This window comes from Saimiri boliviensis, chromosome 3, assembly GCF_048565385.1.
Source record: "Saimiri boliviensis isolate mSaiBol1 chromosome 3, mSaiBol1.pri, whole genome shotgun sequence".
NCBI classification, from domain to species: domain Eukaryota; kingdom Metazoa; phylum Chordata; class Mammalia; order Primates; family Cebidae; genus Saimiri; species Saimiri boliviensis.
Genome location: NC_133451.1, coordinates 160,433,161 through 160,439,381, shown reverse-complemented (window position 1 = coordinate 160,439,381; position 6,221 = coordinate 160,433,161). Strand labels below are relative to the sequence as shown.

The 6,221-nt window shown below is 45.1% G+C and overlaps 1 pseudogene; it reads right to left on the bottom strand.

The window, feature by feature from the left end:
- Nucleotides 1-309: 309 nt before the first annotated feature.
- LOC101035570 (upstream stimulatory factor 1 pseudogene) lies at nucleotides 310-5,648 on the bottom strand (annotated as a pseudogene).
- Nucleotides 5,649-6,221: the final 573 nt, after the last annotated feature.

The following is a 6,221-nucleotide window of genomic DNA, read 5'->3' as shown; positions in this document are numbered from 1 at the left end:
CCCTTGAGTCCCTATAGTTAGTTGCTGTCTTTTTTTTTTTTTTTTTTTTTTTTTTTGAGAGGGAGTTTCGCTCTTGTTACCCAGGCTGGAGTGCAATAGCGCGATCTCGGTTCACCGCAACCTCCGCCTCCTGGGTTCAGGCAATTCTCCTGCCTCAGCCTCCCAAGTAGCTGGGATTACAGGCACGCGCCACCACGCCCAGCTAATTTTTGTATTTTTAGTACAGACGGGATTTCACCATGTTGACCAGGATGGTCTCGATCTCTTGACCTCGTGATCCACCCGCCTCAGCCTCCCAAAGTGCTGGGATTACAGGCTTGAGCCACCGTTGATGAGGATCTTGAATCCATGGTGTGCAACTGAGCTCACAGCATCAGATTGTTATTTTTAAGATCTTCCACCTGCTTGCACAGCACGTCATTGTCCAGCTGCAGTTGGTCCAGCCCCTGCAGTTCTTCAGACAAGCGGTGGTTACTCGCCGAAGCTCCTGGATATAATCACAAGCTTTGGATAGAATCCCACCTTTGCTCTGGCCAGACTTGGTGCTCTCCATAGAGCAGCCTGGGATGATCTTGGAGAGCTGCATGATTCAGTTGTTGATCTTATCTCAGCAGTAGTGCTCCACTTCGTTATGCTGAGCCCTGTGTTTCTCATCCCCAGTCATCCAGGGAGCTTGACTTTGGGGAATAAGGGTGTGTCCTAGGGACAATTGAGCGCTGGCTTCAGTTGTCTTCTTCCCTGCAGTACTTCTTGTGGTGACATTATCACAAATAATTGACCAGTGCCAGGAGGGGCCGCCTGCCCCAGCAATGCCTCTGAGCCCTGGGTAGTAACAACAACAGCTATAGTCCCCGATGTGTTATCCCCCGCCCCATCTCTCACTGCCATGCTGGGGAAGTAAATATAGTCCGTCTCAGCAGCTGTCCCCTTCGTATCAACTGCATCATCAATGCTGAAAGCATCCTGGATCACCACCTGGGTTATGGATTGAGTGGCAGGGTAGCCACTGACGGAGCCAGTGCCATCAGTCTGGCAATCTAGCTGCCCCTCAGACACCCATTTGTGGTTTTGATTTGGAGTGGGGGGTACTTTTCTGTGTATGCTATATTTTACAATATGAAAATAAAGAAAAGCAGACAAAAGTTGGCAGGTAGAACAGTGTTTGATGATACATTCTCACTTTACAGAGTGGTAATATAAGAAGCTATTTCTTAAATTGATGAAATACCAAGTAAATGTTCAAATTATTTAAATTATTTAAAATTTCCAAGTAAACAAAAAATATCAAAAATTGTCAGGAGAATCAAGGAGGGGCTTATGGAAGTGTGTTAAATCCTCGTGTTTTCAGCCGGGCGCGGTGGCTCAAGCCTGTAATCCCAGCACTTTGGGAGGCCGAGGCGGGTGGATCACGAGGTCAAGAGATCGAGACCATCCTGGTCAACATGGTGAAACCCCGTCTCTACTAAAAATACAAAAAAAAAAATTAGCTGGGCATGGTGGTGCGTGCCTGTAATCCCAGCTACTCAGGAGGACGAGGCAGGAGAATTGCCTGAACCCAGGAGGCGGAGGTTGCGGTGAGCCGAGATCGCGCCATTGCACTCCAGCCTGGGTAACAAGAGCGAAACTCTGTCTCAAAAAAAAAAAAAAAAAAAAAAAAAAAAAATCCTCGTGTTTTATAATAGTAAGGCAAAAGTTGAAAGATGGTGACTTTGGAGATTAGGACCTCTGTGAAGATGAACTTTTTTTTCATTATTAACACTGTCGTACCATTTGGTGTTACCATAGGCATAGGCTAATTGCAGTTTAAAAACAAGCTATTTTTTTAGTATTGTTGAACAAATTTAAGGGAAGAAAAAGCAATATAGTGTACTGTTAAGGTTAGGAGTATGAACTGTGGAGAACTATGGAGCTGTATTGCTTGAGCTCAAATCCTTGCTCTGGCACTTTCATTTTATTTTTTTGAAATGGGAGTCTTGCTCTGTCGCCCAGGCTGGAGGGCAATGATGTGATCTTGGCTCACTGCAACCTCTTCCTTGCTTCCAGTTCAAGCAATTCTCCCACCTCAGCCTCCCAAGAAGCTGGGACTACAGGCATACACCACCATGGGTGGCTAACTTTTGTATTTTTAGCAGAGATGGGCTTTCGCTATGTTGGCCAGGCTGGTCTGGTACTCCTGGCCTCAAATGATCTGCCGGCCTTATCCTCCCAAAGTACTGGGATTACAGGTGGGAGTCACCATGCCTGGACTTTTTTTTTTTTTTTTTTTTTTTGAGACGTAGTCTTACTCTGTTGCCCAGGCTGGAGTGCAGTGCCACAATCTTGGCTCACTGCAACCTCCGCCTTCCAGGTTCAAGCAGTTCTCCTACCTCAGCCTTCCAAGCAGCTGGCACTATTTTGTACTTTTAGTAGAGATGGGGTTTCACCATGCTGGCCAGGTTGGTCTCCGTCTCCTGACCTCATGATCCACCCCCCTCAGCCTCCCAAAGTCCTGGGATTATAGGCATGTGTCACCCAGCCAGCACTTTCTAACTGTATAATTCTAGGCAAGCCATTTATCCATTATGCCTCAGTTTCCTCATCTGAAATTGGGGCAGTAATAATCTCTATTTTATATAGTTGTTTTAAGGATTAAATGAATTAACACATGTAAAACACTTAGTGTCTAGCATATATGTGTTAACTATTACCTACTACAAGGTATTTAATTGTGAAAAATAAAGCTGAAAGGAAATGATGAAGACTGAAAACTTACCACCAATAGACTTACTAGTCTTTTTTTTTTTTTTTTTCAAAATACAAACATAGACTTTAATAAATGCTGCTCAATCCCCCAATGAAGATCTTTCATTACAAAACAGTTTTTTTTTTTTTTTTTTTTTTTGAGACAGAGTTTCGCTCTTGTTACCCAGGCTGGAGTGCAATGGCGCGATCTCGGCTCACCGCAACCTCCGCCTCCTGGGTTCAGGCAATTCTCCTGCCTCAGCCTCCTGAGTAGCTGGGATTACAGGCACACGCCACCATGCCCAGCTAATTTTTTGTATTTTTAGTAGAGACGGGGTTTCACCATGTTGACCAGGATGGTCTTGATCTCTCGACCTCGTGATTCACCCGCCTCGGCCTCCCAAAGTGCTGGGATTACAGGCTTGAGCCACCGCGCCCGGCCCATTACAAAACAGTTTTACACACAACTGCAAGTTAAGAGATTGGAATGGTACTCTGATAACAAAAGATGTGAGAAATACTTGACCAAGTGAAAACATACAAGACCTCTATATAGTCAGCCTTTTCAGAGCTCTACAGAGGAAACCTACTGCATTTCCTTTAAATAAAGCCAGGCAGTGACAACTAGTGCTCTGTATCACCACACTATGGGACTCAAAGCCTCCATCCCTGGGTCAGGAGGGACTAGGTGAAGGGCAGGTCCTGAGGTAAGTCATTTTTTATTTTAGTGACATGGTTGAGTGATTGAGCTAGAAACTGGGCTGAAGAGGCAAAGATGAAGTGGTGGCAGTTCATAGGGCAGTGGAGTGATCTGAAATACATTTCAGGAATTATTAACAGGGCTTGCCGATCTAATGGATATGAGAAATGAAATAAAGAGATTAAGTTCTACATTTCTGCCTAAAGCTGGGCACAGTGGCAGGTGCCTACTAGTCCCAGGTACTAGAGAGGCTGAGGCAGGAGAATCATTGAGCTCAGGAGTTTGAGACCAGACTGGGCAACATAGCAAGACCCTATCCTGTAAAATCAATAAATAATACATTTCTGCCTAGAGTAACTGCAATAGGGATAAATTATAGGATCTCAGCTCATCTTCTTTTTTTTTTGAGACGGAGTTTCGCTCTTGTTGACCAGGCTGGAGTGCAATGGCGCGATCTCGGCTCACCGCAACCTCCGCCTCCTGGGTTCAGGCAATTCTCCTGCCTCAGCCTCCTGAGTAGCTGGGATTACAGGCACACGCCACCATGCCCAGCTAATTTTTAGTATTTTTAGTAGAGACAGGGTTTCACCATGTTGACCAGGATGGTCTCGATCTCTTGACCTCGTGATCCACCCGCCTCAGCCTCCCAAAGTGCTGGGATTACAGGCTTGAGCCACCGCGCCCGGCCTTCAGCTCATCTTAGTATTTTTAGTGTATAATTAAATATGGGAAATATTGAGAATTAACTATAGTGTATTCTGAGTATAAAATCTGAGAGAATCAAAATGTTTCATATGTTTATATGAAAATCATAGGTTGGGCACGGTAGCTCAAGCCTATAATCCCAGCATTTTGGGAGGCCAATATGGGTAGATTGATTGAACCCAGGAGTTCAAGACCAACCTAGCCAACATGATTAAACCCTGTATCTACAAAAAATACAAAAACAAAAAATAGCCGGTGAGACTAACCTCTGATTTTTTTAATCTTGCCCAAATTCCTATCTAAGGGGTCTGGGGAGTCATGCCCTACAAACCATAAATTCTCATCAGATGAGTTTTATTTAACCCTAAATATTGTGACTTACTTTCCAATCTGACTCTGGCATAAAATTATGTGACAAAGAAGAAAGTCAAAATATTTGGCCGGGCGCAGTGGCTCAAGCTTGTAATCCCAGCACTTTGGGAGGCCGAGGCGGGTGGATCACAAGGTCGAGAGATCGAGACCATCCTGGTCAACATGGTGAAACCCCGTCTCTACTAAAAATACAAAAAATTAGCTGGGCATGGTGGCACGTGCCTGTAATCCCAGCTACTCGGGAGGCTGAGGCAGGAGAATTGCCTGAACCCAGGAGGCGGAGGTTGCGGTGAGCCGAGATCGTGCCATTGCACTCCAGCCTGGGTAACAAGAGCGAAACTCCGTCTCAAAAAAAAAAAAAAAGAAAAAAAAAATATTTTACCCCAAAACGTGTATTTGCCATATTTTGCTGCTTTATTTTCTTTCTTTCTTTCTCTCTCTCTCTCTCTCTCTCTCTCTCTCTCTTTCTCTTTCTTTCTTTCTTTCTTGAGTCTCCCCCTGTCACCCAGGCTGGAGGCGTGATTTTAGCTCACTGCAACCTCCGCCTCCAGAATTGAAGTAATTCTGTTGCCTCGGCCTCCTGAGTAGCTGGGATTCCAAAAGCATGCTACCACATCTGGCTAATTTTTTGTATTTTTAGTTGAGACGGAGTTTCAACCTGTTAGCCAGGCTGGTTTTGAACTCCTGACCTCAGGTGATCTGCCCACCAGGGCCTCCCAAAGAGTTGGAATTACAGGCATGAGACACTGGCCAGGCCTATTTTTTTTCCTTTTCTTCACCATATTTTGAAATGGCCCTGCAAAGCTGTCCTTTGTTAGGGGAAATTTGTATCTGTAAAGAATCTATTTTTAACATAGCTAGATCTTTCCTTCCAGGCCTCCCAATCCTGAAGAGATTAACTAAGAATGTAGCACCTTTTAAAGATCTGAATAGGAAACATTTGTCATCTATTGAAATGTTTAAATTTACCTATAGCCTGGCCCTACCCCTCCACTTTGGAGTTGTCCTGCCTTTTCAGACCAAATCAATGTATTTCTTAAATGTATTTGATTGATGTCTCATGCCTCCCTAAAATGTATAAAACCAAGCGGCACACCTACCACCTTGGACATATTTCTCAGGACCTCCTAAGGGCTGCGTCACGGACCATGGTCACTCGTATTTGGCTCAGAATAAATCTCTTCAAATATTTTAGAGAGTTTGACTCTTTCATAGACACTGCGTATTGTGGCATGTCTGTAGTGTCAGCCACTAGGGAGGCTGAGGTGGGAGGATCACTTGAGCGTGGGAGATTGAAGCTTCAGTGAGCCACCATGATACCATTGCACTCCAGCCTGGGCAACAAAGTGAGACCCTGTCTCAAGAAAGAAAGAGAGAAAGAGAGAGAGAGGAGAAAGAGAAAGAGAGGGACGGAGGGAGGGAGGAAGGAAGGAAGGAAGGAAGGAGCTGGGCATGGTGGCACATGCCTGGGCAACAAAGTGAGACCCTGTCTCAATCTAGGAAGAAAGAACAAAAAGGGAGAGAGAGAGAAAAAAGGAAAGAAGGAGAGAGGAAAGGAAAGAAGGAAGGAAGGAAGGAAAAAGAAGGAAGGGAGGGAGGAAGGGAAGGAAAGAGCTGCTTGCGGTGGCACATGCCTGTAATCCCAGCATTTTGAGAAGGAAGAAAGGAAGGAACGAAAGAAGGAAGGAAGGAGGGAGGGAGTGAGGGAGGAAGGAGCCAGCTG